Source organism: Microtus oregoni, unplaced genomic scaffold (assembly GCF_018167655.1).
Source record: "Microtus oregoni isolate MIOR12 unplaced genomic scaffold, Mior012 000004F_ref0000308, whole genome shotgun sequence".
Taxonomy (NCBI): Eukaryota; Metazoa; Chordata; class Mammalia; order Rodentia; family Cricetidae; genus Microtus; species Microtus oregoni.
This window is the reverse complement of record NW_024543063.1, coordinates 65,910,513-65,930,854: the sequence shown is the minus strand read 5'-3', so window position 1 is coordinate 65,930,854 and position 20,342 is coordinate 65,910,513. Positions and strand designations below refer to the sequence as shown.

The following is a 20,342-nucleotide window of genomic DNA, read 5'->3' as shown; positions in this document are numbered from 1 at the left end:
CATGCCACTGACTTTACTATCTTGGTTAAGGTAACCACATGGTTTCCCTCTGCTTAGTGTTATATTCCTTTATATAGACTAAGATAGTAATACCAGGCTTAAAATGATTTGTTTTAAAACCAGGTCATATAAAAAACTGTGATATTTTTGCTATCTTTGTTAAGCTTTAGCTATCTGGTGAAACTGAGTCCAATAAAGAACTTGTATTTTATAAAATCACACTATGGAGAGCCAGTTGGTGTGTGTGCAGATAGGAGCAGACAAGCTGGAATGCTTTTATCTCCTAGTTGTTAAAGATTCAAGCAGGACTTTCCAGGCTTGGAGAGGCAGAAACATAAGTAGACCATAAGCATCAGGCAAAGAGTTCTGTGCTATCTCAGCTAGGAAAGACTCAAGTTTGGAGGCCCAGCAAACTGTTATGGTCTTCCTGGCTGAGGTCATCCCATCTAGGAGTAACTGTAGCAGAGCTCAGAGAAGGTTACAGTGAACTGTTGGGGACTGCGGACCACCAGACCCTGAATTCCCTGATGGCAGGGAGTGGGTTCTGCTGAGTCTGCAGCTGAAAGATCCCGAGAGCTGGGGCGTGGCCAGAGCCCTGTATAAGCTACCCCTGAGCACAATAAAGTGGGCATTCTTGGCATTCTTGTTGCAAGGATGTTCCCGTGGCCCCATCTGTCTGTCTGTCTCCTTTTGTGTGTGTGTATGTGTGTGTGTGTGTGTGTGTGTGTGTGTGTGTAGCAAGTAGAGCGCAGAACGGAACTGGTGTAGTTTAACATTGAACTGTGGGTTTTATGGGGATCTGGGCCTCAGACCATGCTGCCGTTCCATTTAATGGAGATTTCTAAGTCAGTTTAGATATTAGACATCAAAAGTTTCTAATTTGGGCCAGTAGTGGCCACCTGTCCAATGTATATTGAGGTCAGATTTGGACCTAGAGCTGAATAAGTGAACTGGGTATGAGGTCTCCCAAAGGAGCTGCGGTAGTTAGGGTTTACTTTTGTTGTGAAGAGACACCATGACCATGACAACTCTTATAAAGGAAATGTTTAATTGTAGTGGCTCCATTACAGCTCAGAGGTTCAGTTCGTCATGGTGGCACGCAGGCAGAAGTGGTGTTGGAAAAATAGCCGAGTGTCCTACATCTAGCAAGCAACAGGAAGTCAACTGACTTAGTGGGGTGTCCTGAGCATAGGAAACCACAAAGCCCACCCCCACAGTGACACACTTCTTCCAACAGAGCCACACCTCCTAATAGTGCCCCTCCCTATGAGATTATGGAGGTCAATCATATTCAAACTACCACAGAAGCTTTCAGACTAGCCTGCACCCATGCCCCGGGTATGTACTTTGGAAGAGTGCCCAAAACAAAGGTCCATACCTGACTTCTCAGAGCACCCTTGATCAATGTACCTGGAAAGCAAGGGGATGGCTCCAGCCTCTACAGTTCCAGGGTCAGGAAACCACAGAGCCAGTGGAAGGTTCTTGGAGCCCTTTGGTGGATCAACTGCTAGACCAGTGGAGAATTCCCAGAGTTAGAATGCTCAGCCAGACATTCTCACAGTCAGTGGAAGGGCTCTGGTGCCTTTGACCAAGTGGGTCCTAGGACAGAAGAAGGCTCCACTGAGCTCCTGGACCTAACTATGGCACCTCTGAGCTATGTCCTGTCACACTCGATTCTGTGTTACCCTCTCGGTACAGTTCGCTTGCCACTGTACTGTTCGCGAGCCAGGCAAGGGCCTGGAGATTGAAAGAACACATAAGAGACCCGGGTCATTCGAAAGGAGATCAGCCGAATGTAGTTTATTTAACTTTGGGGAAATCCTTATATACCTAGCTGTTGCACAAGGAATTCCCCCCAGGCAGGTGGGAAACTGTCATACCCAAGAAGGGGTAAACAATGTCCTACAGCTAATCACCAGGCAGGGCAGAGGGGGCACAGGAACAAACAGAATGTTTTAGCTGGCTGACCAGAAACTGTTGTCAAGATGAACCCCAGGAACAGGGGTAGACCCGGGCCCTACAATATCCATCGGATTGCCTTGTCCAGGTGTTTTGCTATGCTTCGCAGGAGTGTTCTGGCTGACTGTAGTGTGGCTTCCTCCTTAGAGGTCTATGTCAGAGCAAGACAGTGAAGCGAGAAAGGGCAGAGACAGGAAGCGAAAAGAAAAGATTGTCTGAGGGTGGGCCTTCCTGCCCCCCTCGGCCTGGACCTGGGGAGTGTATGAGAGCCAGGGAAGTTTATCTGGGGGTGGTCTTGAGCCACTGATGGGATCAGATGTCCCATTCTGGGATTCCAGTACCCATTATGTTAGGTTATTAATGCATGGTAGGTCATTATGAGTAGACCTTTAGGCAGGGTCATGTTTATTGGTAGAAACATGGCAAGGGGATCATCTCAGATCTCACTCACGTGGATGGATGGGTCATATGTTCCATGCCATGCAGGCAAATAAGAGAAAATCTAAGAGCAGGTTTCTGTGTTGTTGGTGGGACCGCAGCATGAGATGGGGGTCTGGAGTATCTGTTTCGGGGAGACAGAAGGACAGCAGCAGTTGAAGGGGGAACGGTAACACAGCCTCAGGCTCCTCTGTCATCCCAGTCCACACGGGGCCAGAATGGAAGTGTGACCAGACTTAGGGTTAAGCTTGTGTCCCAACAGACAAGGTCCACCACACATCCTGGGTAAGCCAATCAAAGGGCCAAATGAAGAATGAAAAGCAGAAAAGGGAGATTTATTCAATATAGCCACATTAGGAAGAGGGACAAAGAGATCCATGATCCCCCAAGTCCATCTTTGGGGTTCTGACACAAAGTTTAAGTTTAAGTAGAAGCTCAGAGTTATACACAGCTAAGCAATGTAGTCAAGGTGTGGCCCCCATCACTGTCTCCAGCAAGGTGGTCTGATGAAGCATTGGTACTGTTCCCAGGAGACAAGCTCTTCTCTGGCTGGCACCAGGCTTCCTCTTTTCCCTTTTTAAGCATGAAGGAAGGTCTAACTCCCTGGGGTGCCTCATTTCACAGTCCCATGGCAAAAGGAGAGACACAGTGTCTCCCGCATCTCCATCCTTGCCAGGCCAGGTATAGGGTGGCCTAGATTTTCGTTCTTATCTCCAGTTCCTAGTTCATGAGTTTTCTCAATGCAAATAAGACCCTCTGTTTTACTTGGATATAAAAACAATGGTTCTCCTACGAAGACAATGAAGGTGCTGGCGGTTTCAAATTATCAGGGGCAAGGAAAATAGCCGGGAATAGCGAGCAGACGATATGTGTGTTCCTGCACATGTCAATGTCCATTTAAAGAAAGGGTGTCAGGTTCTATTAGCATTGCAAGATGGGTTTGAAAGCCACTGAATTTTTCATCATTAAAGTCAACCTGAATTTCCAAGGAAAAGGATAAATGAATTTGACTTGCCAGGCCTAAGCAGCCCTTGCTTCTTTATTTAACCCAGTAATTACCTCCCTATTTTTCTTTCTGCATTAAAATGAAGGTCAAGAGAATCTGATGACACCTTGATTTTAGAGACAGAAATCTCCCTGGGGGTCCTGGAGACTATGGAGAGACCATGGGCCTACAACAGAGTGTATGGGACAACCTTGGGTCCTTGGTTAGACATCTGTAGTCATAGCCTTTCTTTAGGGCTTCCTGGGCAGAGCCAACTCCCTCCCTCCCTCCCTCCCTCCCTCCCTCCCTCCCTCCCTCCCTTCCTTTCCCCCCCTCACCCACCCCTTCTTCTTTGAGACAGGGTTACATATAGCCTTGAACTTGCTTTTAGTTTAAAATACCTTTGAACTTCTGATTATCCTGCCTCTACCTCTCAAGTGCTAAGATTACAGGTACGTTCTGCCATGCCTGCCTCTTTCTGCTCTTGGCGCTTATAAAGAATGTACCTACATGAATCTGTCTCACAGGCTTGGAGCCCGAGCCTATGCCTATGGTGTTCTGGAAAGCTACACGAGAAGAGGAAGAACATGTTGCAGTTGTTATTCTGGAAACCTAAACATCTGGCCGGTCAATTACTTTCTTTATAACCTAGCAAAGCAAAAACACAATTTCAGAGATTCTTTTAAAATATTCATCATCAGCCGGGCGGTGGTGGCGCACGCCTTTAATCCCAGCACTCGGGAGGCAGAGACAGGCGGATCTCTGTGAGTTCGAGACCAGCCTGGTCTATAAGAGCTAGTTCCAGGACAGGCTCCAAAACCACAGAGAAACCCTGTCTCGAAAAACCAAAAAAAAAAAAAAATATTCATCATCATGATCATGATCATGATCATCATCATCATCATCTGTGTGTGTGTGTGTGTGTGATCCTGGGCACATTGTCATCTGTGTGTGTGTGTGTGTGTGTGATCCTGGGCACATTGTCATCTGTGTGTGTGTGTGTGTGTGTGTGTGATCCTGGGCACATTGTCATTGTCATCTGTGTGTGTGTGTGTGTGTGATCCTGGGCACATTGTCATTGTCATCTGTGTGTGTGTGTGTGTGATCCTGGGCACATTGTCATTGTCATCTGTCTGTGTGTGTGTGTGTGTGATCCTGGGCACATTGTCATTGTCATCTGTGTGTGTGTGTGTGTGTGATCCTGCGCACATTGTCATTGTCATCTGTGTGTGTGTGTGATCCTGGGCACATGCTACGGTGTGCATTAGCTTTTTCCTTCTACCTGTTCATGAGTTTATTCTAACTCAGGTTGTGGCTACACCTTCTTCTCATTGGCTGGGTCAGATCTCACAGTCTTATCTGATTGGTCAATCTTCAGAAAAGCCTTATAAGGTGGGAGAGATAAGAAGATGTGAATTCTGTCCTAGACATCAATTTATAGTATTTGATAGAGAAGACTCATGCCTAATATTTCTTACATGCAATAAGGGCCTTTACCCATGAGCCGTCTCACCAGCTAACAAGACTATTTTTATTATTTTAAAATTATTATAATCTCATGGCCTTTTTTTTTGAGTCAGGGTCTCACTGGGTAGCTCTGGTTGGCTTGGAATTCACTATATATACCAGGCTGGCCCTGAACTCACAGAGTTCTGCCTACCCCAGCCTCCCCTGAGTTCCTGGGTATAAAGGATATGCCAGTCACTTTCAAGGTTTTTTTTTTTTTTTTTTTTTTTTTGTCATGAGTGATAATTTGACCCCATCCTATGGAAAGGCTGAGGGTGATGGGCAGCCACTGTGAATTTGATTCGTGGGGCAGATTCCTACTCCAGCAGGTGTGGAGTCACCGCTCATCCCTGCATGCTTGAACAGGAGAACACAGATCTCAAGGTCCTGAATTCCGAGATGGCTGAGCTGTGTGATCAAAAATGACAGCCCAAACTGCTTCCAAATGTAAGCATATTTCAGAACGGCGATGGCACTGATTGTGTCACAGGGCTCCATGTTTCACACGCTTTTCAGCTCAATGAAGAGCCCTGCTGGCCATCAAAGCCCTGCCCAGCACGGTAGCCAGAATCAGAATAAACGAGTCCCAGTCACAGGAAAAGGTGTCAAGAGATCACGGCAGCCAGGGAAGGCAGATTGGCTCGTCCTTGGCTCAGGCAGAAGGCAATCTCTTTTCTATGTTTTGAGTGTGGCTTAATGGAAGAACACTTGCCCCTAGTTCTATCTTCAACACAAAACCAAAGAAAACAAACCAAACATGACGGGCAGAACGCAGCGCTGTGCTAGGAGAAAGACCAGGAATCCATGTGCAAACAATAAGAAACGTAAGGGCTGCTAGCATCAGTGGGTGCAACTATGGTCCCTCTTGAGGTTGGCTTCACTATTCCATGCTGCCAACGCAGAGACTGGAATAGAGGAGGTTGCAGAATTGGTCTACATCGCTTGAAAATACACAGACATGCTCCTTTAGGGTGAGACCTCTCTCTCTGTGTATTTACTCTTGTCATGCTGGGATTGAATCCAGGGCTTTGGCATTGTGGTATATACCCAATCCATTTAATTAATTAATGAGACAAATATTGCTATGTAGCCAGGCTGCTTTTGAACTTGACATTCTCTTGCCTCAGACTTCTGAGCACTGGTATTTTAGGGGTATGTCACTGTAAGATGGCTTACCAGTTGGGACAGTTTTATTTCAGAGTAAACCTGAGAAGTTCACTCACAAAAGTAGGCAGAAGCACAAACTTCTGTTACAGGCTGGGGTTTTTATTCAGGTTGAGGGGACAAAGGTCCGATTCACTGCAAGCGTGAATAGTTAAGTTAGGACCGCAGCAGGAATGGCAACAGGAAACTGACTCTGTAAAACTGAGTGGCAGTCAGGTCAGGGGATGCCATCCCAGCTGGAATGTCGTCACAGGGCAGGAGTGGGGGGTGGGAAACAGTCACAGGGTGGGGGCTGCTTCTGTGTGGTGCCCTTGTTCCTTCTGTAGTTAGGGGCAATACTGTCTATTATACCACTTTGGCTTTGGGGATGAGGAGCCTGAAGAAGGAAGATGGCTCTGATGCATTCATGGAGGTCACTCAGGAAATTTCTGGAAGAGGTTAAATAAGAGAGGAAAGGAGGGGCCACCGGGAGGGGTCATCAGTTAAGAACAATCTCTTTATTTGTAGAAGACTGGGGCTTGATTCCCAGCATCCACATGGTGGCTCACCTTATTCCAGTTCTAGAGGTACACAAGCAGACATGGCAGCAAAAACACTTATACACACACACACACACACACACACACACACACACAAAGGTAGGTCTACAAAAGACTTTTAAGGGAGAAAGAGGAGCCCCCATATGACAGGGTAGAAGGCTACGGGTACGGCAGGGATGGGAGGCTGGAGGGCTGGCCATGAATTGGGGGCCCGTTGAGAGCAACGGCTCTATCTCTTCATCTTTGTGTCTCTTCTCTTCCCAGAGCTGACTTCTTGGTAAAGATGCATCACTGTTCATCCAGACGTGCCCAGATTTCTCATGGGTAGCTGCCAGGAGATGGGGATCCCGGCAGTCCTGCAGGGCAGCAGCGGCTAGGGAACTGACCTGGACTTGGACTGCTAGAGCCGATCAGGGGACACCTGTTAGGCTCTCTGATAAATGTTCAAGGAGGATGCCATGAGGGAGGGGTCCTTCCTCAGTGTTCTCCCTGCTAGCTAGTGTGGGTATAGCTGCCCAACATTCCCATCCAGTGCAGAGATCCTAAAATCATTTAAGAGACGTATGCTGAGTCCGTGTGTGGGTTGGGAGTGAGTTAGCTCTCAGCCACCAGACAGCTTCTCTGGCTTCTCTGAAAACCATCCGAACCTTCTTCCCAAGGGGCTTGAACCCTAGAAGCACTTACCTCCTGGTCAGACAGGGGCACACCCCACAGCAAGACTGTATGCTGCCAACCACTCTGACTGACGGAAGCTGGGGGAAGGCTCCAGGAAGCAGAGGTTTTGGAGGGGACCTTCTGGGGGTGCTCCTGTGGCTAAGAAGAGCAAGGGCAGAAAGATGCTGTCAGAAAAGACTCAGGTGGACTGTGTCACAGGACTGCAGGTGGAGGAGCAGTTTCAGGTGAAGGGTTTCCCCGATGAACGAACCAGTTTCCAGCTCTGGCCAGCAGAGGGCAGGCTGGCTTGTGAAATGATCCCCACCCCCACCACTAGTGCTTTCCTCTAGAGATGGTCCATTAGAACCAAGACAGGAAAACCCCTGGATGAATCCTGACAAAACATCGTACCTTTGGGGGCCAGAGGTGTTTCCCCAGCATTTACCACTAAGCTCCCTGCATGGAGGGCACAGAGAAAGGAGAGGGAAGAAACAGCTGGGCCAGTTCACAAAGGTGTCTGAAAAGAAAGTCTATGTTCACGAAGGGAACTCTCAGAGGCATCTCCTCCCAGATGTTTGGGATACCCGATTTCTAGCCGCGAAGGGGAAGATGTCAGAGAGGCAGAGTCATGGGAGACTGGAAGAGAGCGGGGTGGCGAAGGTGATGGAGGACTGGCACCATGGGCTTCCAGCTGTACTGTGTGACCTTGCTTGAGCCTTCACGTCCACATCTGGGAAGCAGAAGTTCAGCTCAGCCGCTTCAGTGATCACGCTGGAAAACATGTGCCTATGATGAATGCTCTGTCAGCAAGGGGCTGAAATCAGCATGACTGACACTCTCTGCGCTTCTTAAAAAATTAGGGGTTCAGGGGCTGGAGAGATGACTCAGAGGTTTAGAGCACAGGCTGCTCTTCCAGGGGTCCTGAGTTCAATTCTCAGCAACCGCACTGCAACTCACAATTGTCTGTAATGCGATCTGATGCCCTCTTCTAGTGTGCAGGCATGCATGCAGACAAAGCACCCATATACATAAAATGAATGAATAAATAAATCTTTAAAAAATTAGGGGTTCAGCCAAAGAGTGGGAAGACAGCTAAAAGGGGGAACAGAGAGGACAGGAGCGCTCTCTGGAAGGATTTGACATCCCCCTTCCTAGTGTTAAATATTCTAGAAAACCTGGGCTCTGTTATTATCATCATCATTATCTTCTTTGGATGAGGTGATCGTTCCTAATTCAATAAACATTTGTGGATCTCAGTTTCTGGTGTCCTTGGAGAGAATATTCGAGCACGGCTGCTGTCTTATTTGCTTGGCATGGCGTCAGAGATACAAAGCATATTTAATGGCAGTTTCTTAATTTGACCTCTAATTTTCTAAATTGGCTGAAATAAGGTTATATATCTATATATTAATCTTAGCGACAGGAAGCAAGAGTCTCAGTGGTACTGAGGCTGCTGCAGTGACTTAAGCAGTGAGGGCCAACACTGCCCTTCTTCCAAACAAAGTAGCCTTGTTTATTGAATGAACGAACTGGGAAACCAGGATCTGGCCCCGTGTCCCTCAATGGGACAAGATGTGACCCCAAGACTCTATAGGGTGTTTTGTGGCCTGGTTATTAAACCTAGGGTCAGTGCTCTACCTCTAAGGTTATTAGACATGCTAGACCAGTGCTCTACCAGTGAGCTAAACTCTAGCCCAGTTCATCCACCTTTTGAGATAATAATCATGACTTTAATTACTCTGGGTCTTCTGTGAATCAGGGAGCTCCGTCAAGCCTTCCATACAGATTCTCACTTAATCCTCCTAGCATGAGGCAGGTACTCAGGTGGGCTGGTGACTCTGCCAAGGTCCCACAGTGGGAGAAGGTGGATGGGCTCTGTCTGCAGGGCCCTGAGGACTGCCGGTGGGAAAGCTGAGTAGACTGTGCAGCCGCCAGACTTTCGGCACTGATGTGGTGTCTCCTCATTGCCGCCCAGGCATCACGCTGCAAGTCTTTGTAGGCTTGGTGGGAGAAAGGCTTGGGTGTGGCAGAGAGTTTCTGCGGAACTGAAACACAGAGTTCACATTCATTTATATTCTATTTATGTTTAAGAACAACTCGAAGATGGCAACTAGTTTTCAGTGACCACTTCTGTGGGGACCTTCTGACCTTCAGGCTGAAGGTGACATAAAAATGTACAGTCTTTGAATATTCTGTAATAAGCTTAATATTTTTAGAGACCTTGGAAGTGAACTGCTTGTCATAGTGAAAATGACGTCACTGAAATGTCCCCAGCTAACCCCAGAGATCCTTCCTGATCTATCTGGCCAGGATGCCCTTCCAGCTCAACTTGGGTGGAGGTGTTGAAGGTTCAGACAACATCTGAGAATGGGAATTGGTACAGATGCAAGGTGGAGGGAGGCAGGCTGTGGGACGTGGCAGGCTTGTCTTCCCGGTTCTGCCCAGTGGGGTCTGGTCCCATCTGGCTTCTACCAGTTTCCTTCCAGAGGAAGCCTGTCCAGGGCTGGGGAGAACAGAAATGCTTCCTGTCCAGCTCTCAGCTGAGGACAGGTACAGCTAAAGCTTTCTCATGGTCGCATCCCTAACCAGACTCCCTGAGGGGAATGGGGTAGGAAAGGAGACTCGGTCTGCCCTTGTCCTGCGTGATCCATCTTCTAGACCGGCAGTGCTCAACGTGGGGTCGTAAGCCTTCTGTCAAACCTCTGTCTCCAAAAACATTTACATTACAATCCACGACAGTAGCAAAATTACAGTTATGAAGCAGCAAAAAGTAATTTTATGGCTGGGGTCAGCACAACAGGAGGAACTGTGTTAAAGGGTCACAGCATTAGGAAGGCTGAGAACCACTGCTCTAGACAGCCGGGATTCAGGTTCTTTCCAGTCCCCTTTCTCCAGGGGGTGACAGGCAAGCCTTGCCTCTCCATAGTTCTCCTAACCCCTTGACTTTTTCTGGAGTTACTGGGACAACGGAATGCTATCTTTGGAAATCCTGATTTGATGGTAAGCATGTAGCTATGTGTAGAGAAAACCTGTGAGGGGGACTTGTCTAAAATGGTGGTCATCTCCAAATAAGAAAACCTTGGCTGAACTTCGATTTTATATTATTATTATTGTTGTTGTTTTTTGAGACAGGGTTTCTTGTAGCTTTGGAGCCTGTCCTGAAACTAACTGGCCTCGAACTCAGTGATCTGCCTGCCTCTGCTTCCCGAGGACTGGGATTAAAGGCATGCGCCACCACTGCCCAGCTATTATTATTATTATTGTTGTTGTTGTTGTTGCAATTTAGCTGGGCAGCGGTAGTAGAGGCACATACCTTTAATCCCAGCCCTCGGGAGGCAGAGACAGAGGCAGGTGGATATTTGTGAGTTCAAGGCCAGCCTGGTCTACAGAATGAGTTCCAGGATGGTCAGGGCTACACAGAGAAATTTTGTCTTGAAAAACGAAACAAAACAAACAACAACAACAACCAGTCTGAAGCTCAGACCCACTTGCTGTCACTACCTAAAGATCTAAATGCTGGGGTCCCAAGTTTACACTGGTCCACCTGGCCCTAACTTGTTTTTAAAAGTTTGTCTATAGCCTCATAGATACAACCATCAAAAGAGAAAGAAGAAAGGAAGAAAGGGAGGGAGGAAGAAATAATCACTGAAGAGAGGAAAAATAAAACAAGAAAGAGATGGCATCGGGAGGCAGAGGATGGATGAACAGGCAGCAGGCAGAGGGGAGAATGGGGATGCACCCCAGTTCTAGACTAAGGTCTGGACATGTTCCCCAGAGTAGGGTCGTAGCTTGTATCTCAGAACTGTCTCATCAGGACCAAAGGCCAGGCATGGATTGATGTCACATTTTCTCTTTGGGGTTCCCTTCAGATGTTATGATAGCCTGGACCCCTTCCATGCCCCTCCCCAAAGCCTTCCAGTCTGTCCAGAGGGTGGTGAAGTCGAGTAGCTGTTGGGATACATGCCTTCATGGGTCTCCCAAATCTCTGCACAGATTGTGAGCAGGGGCACTGCTGCCTTTGTCCCCGACCCTTTCTTCCCAGGACGCTTGAATGGTAGAGCTTTGGGAGGAAAGCTGTGTGCAGAGCTGTCACCTGCAGTCGGTGTCTGAACCGGGTGTTCCAGGTTCTTGGACCCTGGTTCAGAGAGTCGGAGAAGCCCACATAAACAACAGGCAATGACGAGGCTTCTTCAAAAGCAAAAGTACAGAGCAGATGATCTGTCAGCGACCATTAGGCCCAAGTAAGGTTTGCTCAAGCGCCCTGGATTAGTGTTTGGGCCCAAGAGAAAGAAAAGCTGGCAGCCAGGAGGTAGACATGTGTGGTTTCTTATTTTGATTCACAGGCTTGGGTTATATAAGCCTTTGCTCACTATGCACATTTTATTAATGAGAATTTCACACACTGTATTTGATCATATTAACTCCTCCCAATCTACTCTCAACCCCCGTCCCCTTCAACTTTTATTTTATTTTTAGTAACCCATGAACCCCCATCAGTGTTGCCAATATACCTGTGGGCGCAGGGTCATCTACGGGGGCATGGCTGATCTACTAGGAGCTCCACTGTTAATGAAAACGGATTCTTCTTCCCCCCAAAGTCATCCAGTGTCCACAGCTCCTCCGGGGTAGGGAGTCTGTGAGACTTTTCCTGGTCCATGCTGATTGGCTTGATCTTGTGCAGGCCTTGTGTCGGTCAGCTGTGAGCTCATGAGCACAAGGCTCCTGGTACCCCCAGAAGTCACTGCTTGCTCCTGTCTTTCAGTCTTTCTCCTTCCCCTGTGGAGGGGGTCCTCCTCTTCGGAGGGTGATGCGGATGCTCCATGTGTGGTTGGGCACACCATGGACACTATTTCCAACTGTGACCAGTTGGGAGCTTTTGCAACAACCACCATTTACTGCCCAAAGGAACTTTAAATTTTCTTGTTTTTTTTTTATTTATTGATTTATTATGTATACAATATTCTGTCTGTGTGTATGTCTGCAGGCCAGAAGAGGGCACCAGACCTCATTACAGATGGTTGTGAGCCACCATGTGGTTGCTGGGAATTGAACTCAGGACCTTTGGAAGATCAGGCAATGCTCTTAACCTCTGAGCCATCTCTCCAGCCCCAAATTTTCTTGTTTTTAAGTGTGTGTGTGTGTGTGTGTGTGTGTGTGTGTGTGTGTGTGCAGGAGTATGCGCATTTGAATCAGTGCCTCCAAAGGACAGAGGTGACGAATCCCCTCAAGCTGGAGTTCCAGGCAGTTGTAAGCCACCTGATGGGGGTCCTCCGCAAGAGTAGCACATGTTCTTAACCCCTGAGCTATCTCTCCCGCCCCTCTCGAATAGGAAACAATTTACTGCTCATGCTCCCCAAATTAGTACAGGGCGATCATCTCCCTGATGGTTCCAGGATATGTTCCAGATGTGTTTGAGCACTAAGGGAAGTTGTCAGGGAGTTAAGGGCAGTGACTGGTTGTTTTGTTTGGAGAGAGGTGTGTGTAAAGTTCAGTGCAGGCAGAAGTCCCAGGTTGCTAAAATGGCTCCACAAACTGCCTGCCTGTGTCTCACTCCTGTAATCCTAGCACTTGGGAGGTGAAGACAGGAGGATTCTGTGAGTTCAAGACAGGCTAGGCTACAGTGTAAGTCTGTTACAAAAGACAAAAATAAAGTAAAATAAAATAGAATAAAAAGGTCCTCCTAATCAGGGGCAGGTTTCACTCCGGGGCAGGAACAGGTGTGTATTCTGCCCAGGACAAGCTATTTCACTCCTGTGAGGCCTGCAATGCTCTGGGGTAGGCTTGCACTGTGAGGCATTCTCTGTGTGAGACTCTTCTCAGAAACACAGGAGGAATCTGATCGGACTGCAGGAGGCAGCCTGCTTGTTGGGGAGGTCAGGGAAAGACGCCGAGGCTGAAGCTGGATATGGTGGCTCATAACTGTAGTCCCAGCACTTGGTAGGCCGAGGCTGGGATAATGTACGTCTCAGGCCAGCCTGCGCTACACAGCAAGACAAGACCCTACCTCAGGGAGGAGTGGGAAGAGAAAGACAGGGAGAGGCAGAGATAGAGAGAAACAAAGACAGTGAGAGACAGAGGCAGAGAGAGAGAGAGAGAGAGAGCGCGCGCGAGAGCGCTTGGGTTGCACACTTGGGTTAGCGCTGAACAGAGAAACAAGGACAGCCATGGATCTGAGGAAATTTTCTGGAAACTCCTGTGGGGCAGGAGACATCCCCCAACTGTCTCTGTATCATTATTGGGGAGCTGATGGTCCCTGATAAAAAAAAGTCCAACTATAAGTTTACGTAGTGCAGTTCCTGTTTCTTGTGTTCCCAGGCTGCCCTGGTTTCTGCCCTCCCAAAAGTGGGACAGTCCTATTCACTCACTCTCTCTTCACATGCGATTGGCTTCAGTGACCACAGGGAATTTCTCAGTCTGTCACTTACGAGGCATGTGAATGCAGCATGTCCTGTGTCTGCCCCTGGCACGTCTGTTGGAAAAGCTCAAAATCCAGAAGGGAAGGTGTGGTATGAAAACGGGCAATCACACCTTGCATCCTCTGCAGCCTGAAACTTCCCTCTTCCCAGAATTCTCATTGCCCCACCTCTACTTCCTGCCTGGTTGTCCCACCTCTACTTCCTGCCTGGCTCCTGGCCAATCAGAGTTTTATTAAAATACAATTGACAGTGTACAGACCATTGTCCCACAGCATTAATAGGTAGGAGTTTCCTACCTTTCTCCCCTAATACTTGAGTAGCCAGCATGCACTCAGTATTTAACAAGGTGATCTGCTTGTTCCTTGCACAGAGGTATGTGACACTTTTCCTGGAGAGACGTGAACAAATGTCTGCTCACCCCGATAGGGAGCTGGTGGCAGACGGGACACTGCCAAAGTACACCCTGCTGAGCCAAGGAGAGTTACTGGGGCTGCCCACCGGAGCAGACAGCAGGCACATGACCAGGTGGAAGAAAGTCTTTCCTAGGTGGTTCTGTTGGTTTGAGCCTCTTCTAGGCATCTCGGCTGGTCTGAGAGTGTCCCTCAGCAGTTCTGACTGCTTATATATGCTTGGGCAGGGAGAAACAGCGGATATGGTCAGTTTCAGAGACTTCCTGAAGCTACTGTGTTGTTTATTTCTTGAGCTAAAGAGCTTCCTTATAGGAAGTAAAACTCTACTTCCCCTGAGAACACTCTGAGTCTGTCTCAGGGTTTCTATCGCTGTGTCTCATGAGACACCATGACCCAGCAGCTCTTATAAAGTGGGAGTGGCTTACAGTTTCAGAGGTTCAGTCCATTATCATCATGGTGGGTATGGCAGTGAGCAGGCAGACAGCATGCTGGAGAAGGAGCTGAGAGTCCTACATTGAGACTGGCAGGAAGCAGGAGGTGAACTGGTTTAAACTTCTGAGACCCAGTGATACATTTCCTCCAACAAAGCCACATCTACTCCAACAAGGCCACGCCTTCTAACAGTGCTACTTCCGATGTCTATGGGGCCATTTTTATTCATACCACTGAAGAGTCTCCCTCTTATACAGGGTTTCTCTGTGTAACAGCCCTGGCTGTCCTGGAACTCACTATGTTGACCAGGCTGGTCTTGAACTTACAGAGATCTGCCTGCCTCTGCCTCCCAAGTGCTAGGATTAAAGGCGTGCGCCATCACTGCTGGACAACTGCAGGGTCTTAAGAAACTTCTCTCCAGCAGGTCCTAATCTCAGAGGATCTGGTTATGCAACAAGAAGAGTGCACTGTGCCTCAAGGATGCAGCTCCCCTCCTGCATTAAAGTGGCTTACAGGCACTAAACCCGAGCAGGCAGCAGCCTCTACTAGGTACTAAAGCCTTGGCTCTCATGCAAGGGACTGTGGTTCTTGCTAGCCTAAAAGGCCTGAGTTAGGACAGAACGTGCCTACCTCTGCTTTCAACATCTCACTTCCTTCTGTGTCTGGGCAGGTAGAACAGTCTGCCAAGAAATAGAATTCACTGGAGGAAGACAATAGGGAGTGTTAGTGCTTTTGGCAAGCTAGGATAGGATTGACACATTCAAGCACATATTTGCCTGCATATGTACCATCTGTGCATCAGGTGTGCGGTATCCACGGATGTCGGAGAGGGCATTAGATTCCCTGGATCTGGAGTTACAGTTGTGGGCTACCATGTGGGTGCTGGGAATACAGCCTGGGTCCTCTGGAAGAGCAGGTATTGCTCTTAACCACTGAACCATTGCTCTAGCTCCAAGAACTTTAAATTTAGAAAAGAGAAACAGCACAATTATGCCATTTTAATTACCACTTAATGTGTTTAAATTTAGTATACCCATTATTCTAATAGCTTTAAAACCTTCCTTAAGGTAACGTGAATATTACCACATTTAGCCTTGCAAAATACTAAAACATAAAGATAACGTGTATGTGCATGTGTGTGGTACAGAAATGGGTTTTCTTCCACCATGTGGGTCCTGGGGTTTGAACTGAGCTCCTCAGCCTTGACAGCAAGCACCTTTATTCACTGGGCCATATTGCATGCCTTATTATTTTTCTTTGTTTTGGTGTGTGACAGAGTCTCACTATGTATATCCAGCTGGCCTAGAACTTGTGTGTAGACCAGGCTGGCCCCAATTTCACATAGATTTACCTGCCTTTGCCTCTCAAGTTCTGGGATTAAAGGCCTGACTATCACTCCTACCATGGCCTTATTTTATGAGACGAAGTCTTTCACTGAACCTTGAACTCACTGGTTCGGTTAGGATCATCAGGATGGTGATGGCTGTGCAGTGAGTACCACGAAGCTGCTTATTCTGTGTCACCACGCTTCCGTGTTCAAGTCACAAATGGGTTCTGAATCAGTTCAGAATAGCAGCAGCCTAAAGCACAGGCCTGACACACAAGCCAGGGAATGAGGGACAAGCGAGGCAGTCCTGTCTAGGTGTGGAGGCAGTGTCAGCTAGCTGGAGTTGGAGCACCCCAGACAAACGCTGAGTTCTGGAGCTGGGCTGGCTCCTGAGACCTCCTCCAGTCCTAACCTCCCTGTTGCCAGCCAGCCAGCCACTCCTCGGTCGCACCAGGAAGCTCCGAGAGGATTCACGGATGCTGCACCTGATTTTCTCTCAGCTCAGAGAAGAGGACTCAGCAGGACTCCACTAACGATTATTGAGCTTAAAATCTAAAGAACAAAGTGACATTGTTCATCTCGAGAAAGGGCACAGTAGTTCTTGGGGTTCTCTGGTTTCAGGGGAGCAGCGGTTGGCTGATGTAATTAAGTGTTTACCTAGACATACAAGGGAAGCAGCCATTTCCAGAACTCAGGCTCCTCTCCCAGGAGGAAGAGGCCCTTTGACTGAGGGTCCCACCATGAATACACAAGCAAGGAGAAAGGGGTGCAGACACTGGGAGGGTGAACTCTAGCTGCCAATGGCTTTCGGGATCTGTGCTCACAGCATGGAGTCTCTGGCAGGCCACCCTGGCAGGGTAAGAAGTTGGGAACTTTCTGACTTCTTGCGCCCCTGGGATCTGACTCTGACTTGGCCTTTCCACTCTAGCTCATGAAACTGGTCCCTGTGCTTGCCCAGGCTAGAAGATCAGACAAAGAGCCCAGAGAATCAGCTGCCAGCATCATGACAGTGACCTAGCATATGGAAAGTAAGACAGAAGATACTTGTTCAGGGTCAGGGGGAAGCCAAACATGCATAAGGGCCATATATAAAGAAATTATATTTATCAACTGAAATGATTAAACATATTCAAACAAATTCATCTTTAAAATTTTTTCATGAACAGGATTCTACATAGGTGAAAGTAAAAAGTAGGAAGTCCACACTCAAGTAAACACAACATTTACTGCTTAAACCCAAGTCTTTGGTAACGAGTTCTGGGGACAAATGATACAGCAACACTCTCAGAGAACTGGTTCCGGCGCCCTGGGCTAGACAGGAGGTGGGTGATACCTGTCGCCTGTAAAGAGGTGCTGTGTAGCAATTGCGGCCTGGTGGTGAGAAATGCCCAGTGTCTCACAGCATTGCCTCCCATATGTGAGGTCTGCTGCCAGTCCCAACGCCTTCTCTCAATTCTTAGGTAGATTCACAGGACTAGGTTTCTGGAGTATTGCCTGTTATTTTCAGGAGTAATGTATTTTTTTTTTAAATAATGTCTTTTCTTTTTTTAATGATTTGTTTTTATTTCATGTGTACTGGTGTAAGAGTGTTGAATCCCCTGGAACTGGAGTTACAGACAGTGCTCTTAATCTCTGAAATTTTATTCAGTTCATTCTTTAAAAAGCAGGGCTTGTATCTAGGGGATTGTACTGAACAAGGTAGGATAAAGGACTGTCAAAGCAGGTGAGGACCAGCAAGATGGCTCAGTGGGTGCAGACAGGGGTCACCCAGCCTGACAGTTTGAGTTTGGTTCCCGGGACCCCAGGAAAAGAGAGAACTGCCTCCTGCAAGTGTCTTCTGACTTCCACGGGTATGCCATGGTGGCTACATGGGTACATACACATGCAAGTAAACTAGCATGTAGAATTTCTCAAACTGAGAGAAAAAAGTGACAGCCGAATAAGAGGCAGTTAGGACCAAATAAACATGACCAGAGAACCTCACCCCAAGACAAGAGTAAACACTGGAAGGGGAAATCATCAACTCCTCACTGTCAGGGCTACAAGCACGGGAAGACAGTCCACACCTTGCCACCCAACAGTCATACCCAGCAACGCTATCTTCCTAAACCTGCAGAATGTCTATGTTGCTGGGAGGAAGGGGAACCCTGCGCAGTGCTGGCTGTACTAGAAGCTGCACAGGAAAGAAAGATGGCACCAATGCCAAGCGATGCACACTCCCACGGTCACTACAACACTGTAACAGAGCCAAGGTACAGAATTCATGGAAGGTTTTGCTAATATGTGAGTGGGTAGATGAATTACACTGTTTATATAAAACAATATATCCAGCTACAGAAGGATGGGAACCCTGCCATCTGAGAAATGGGTGAACTCTAAGGACATGCTAAGTGAAGTAAGCCAGATCCAGAAAGACAAATACTGTACGGTTGCTCTCAGTAGAGTGTGGAATACTGGGGGCAGGGGATGGGTTAGGGATCTGTTGGTCAAGAGACATAACATTTCAGTTGACAGTCTGGGCATGACCTCAGCACTTGGGGGTCAAGGCCAGCCCGAGTTACTATAAGACCCTGTTTCAAAACATCAGAACCCTATCAATTTTTAGCATTTATTTATTTGTTCATTTGAGACAGGGTTTCACTATGTAGCCCTGGCTCTCCATGAACTTGCTATGTACGCCAGGGCTGGAATGAAAGGCATTCCCCATCATACCCTGTTGAAATCAAACAAAATTTAGTTCCTTCCAGGAGCCACCAGAGGCCTAGAAAAGACATCAACAGAGAATCTACTGGTGTGGTCTCCTGAGCTGGTTTCATTTGTAGGGTTCAGAGCTCTGACCTCAAATTCCAGGCATGATTTTAACAGCACAGCCGCAACGTACAAGCTGCATGTGGTACATCCACCACCTGGAGCCAAGGGTGAAGGGAGAGAGGGCCCTGAGCCAAGGTGCTCAATAGGTTCATTTTGTATTGGGAGCTTCAGGTGGCTGCTTTAAATTAGGCAACACTACTTTCAGGAGGCTACACTGTGAAGAGGTAGCCCCTAGATGTTCCCAGGCAAACGTGTGAACGCCATTAAAACGGAGTGGCAGGAAAGAGCCTGATCTGTCGGGCAGGACAGTCTCTAGGGTTCTGTCTCTGGTCATCAGCTGTTAGGGCGTGGTACACAGACGATACTGGACACCTGTCCAGGGCAACAGCTTTTGGTATAAAAAAATTCAACTATTTAAAAATGGACGCTGAGGCGGCATAAAATTATAAACACTGTACATGGTGACTACAGATAGCACTGTAATATTTGCTTAAAAATTCCTGAGTAGATCTCAAGCTTGTGCTAGACGAAGGGCAAATGGCACTTCTCTGAACTATTTTGAGCAACTGCTTATGAGTCTATAAATTCTCCCAAACGAAGTTTACAAAATGAAGATAGGTAAAAATGCCTAGGCATGGTAGCACATACCCACAGTCCTAGCGACGAAAGAGGATGAAACGACAGGTAATTTGAACCCAAGTGTGTGAGGTCAGGTCTAGTTATATAACACCCCCCCCCCTCACCACCACACAACCCAAGTGTGTGAGGTCAGGTCTAGTTATATAACACAACCCCACCCTCACCACCACCACCAACAACAAGAAAATGACTGAAGATTTCTTCCAATGTGAAAAAAATTCCACAACAGAGGTTAAAAGCATTAAGATGAAAATGTATACCACAAACAATAATTTCGCGAAGCTGGATTGAACACACTGATTAGAAACAAATCAGACTTGAGGGTGAGGACCATTGCCAGGGACGCAGCAGCTGAGTCTGAAATGACAGAGGGCTTAACGCCATAAGACAAAGAGAGCTGAAAACTTGCAAAGCCTCAGCCGGGGGTGGTGAGCACTAACCCAGCACTAACGAGAAAGGGGAAGGAGATCAGAGCAAGATCCAGGTTAGAGACCTACAGAGCTAGTTCTAGGCCAGGCTGGGCTTAGCGTTAGGGTGAGACCCTGTATTGAAACAAAACAAACCCCAAAGGCAAAACAGCAAAATAAAAAACCCTCTAAACAAACAAACAAACAAACAAAAAAAAAAACCACAAAAAAACCCACAAAAAAACCCCCTGAAACTCACCTCAAAACAATTCCAAACAAACAAAAAAATTATAAAACCTAACAAAAAGAGAGGAACAGGCAAGCAGATAACTGTAGTTTAAGGAATCAAACAGCTTTCAATACTGATTAAAAAGCAATCGGCAAACTAGGGTAGAGAGTGGACAGGGCTGAAGAGGTCCATGTGACCCGATGGTCTCATCAGCACAGATCTGCTGGGCCTGTCACTAAAGTCAGAATTTCTTAAGTTCTTTTAAATTCTGTGCATGTGTGAGTGCAAGCTGTTCACAGACCTCACAGGACCTCAGCTCATCGGGAGTCACAGGAGATGGCGAGCCACCTGATATGGGTGCCGGGAGATGGACTGGGGTTTTCTGTAATGTTCCTAACCACTGAACCATCTTTCCAGTCCCCTAAA

The 20,342-nt window shown here is 47.5% G+C and overlaps 1 protein-coding gene across 1 annotated transcript in view; it reads right to left on the bottom strand.

The window, feature by feature from the left end:
* Nucleotides 1-9,208: 9,208 nt before the first annotated feature.
* The window catches only part of Neto2 (neuropilin and tolloid like 2), an 81,690-nt gene continuing 70,556 nt past the window's right edge, over nucleotides 9,209-20,342 (bottom strand). Inside the window, exon 10 of the transcript XR_005974160.1 lies at nucleotides 9,209-9,290. The gene's annotated coding sequence lies outside the window, so the exon portion shown is untranslated. The remainder of the gene's footprint in view (nucleotides 9,291-20,342) is intronic.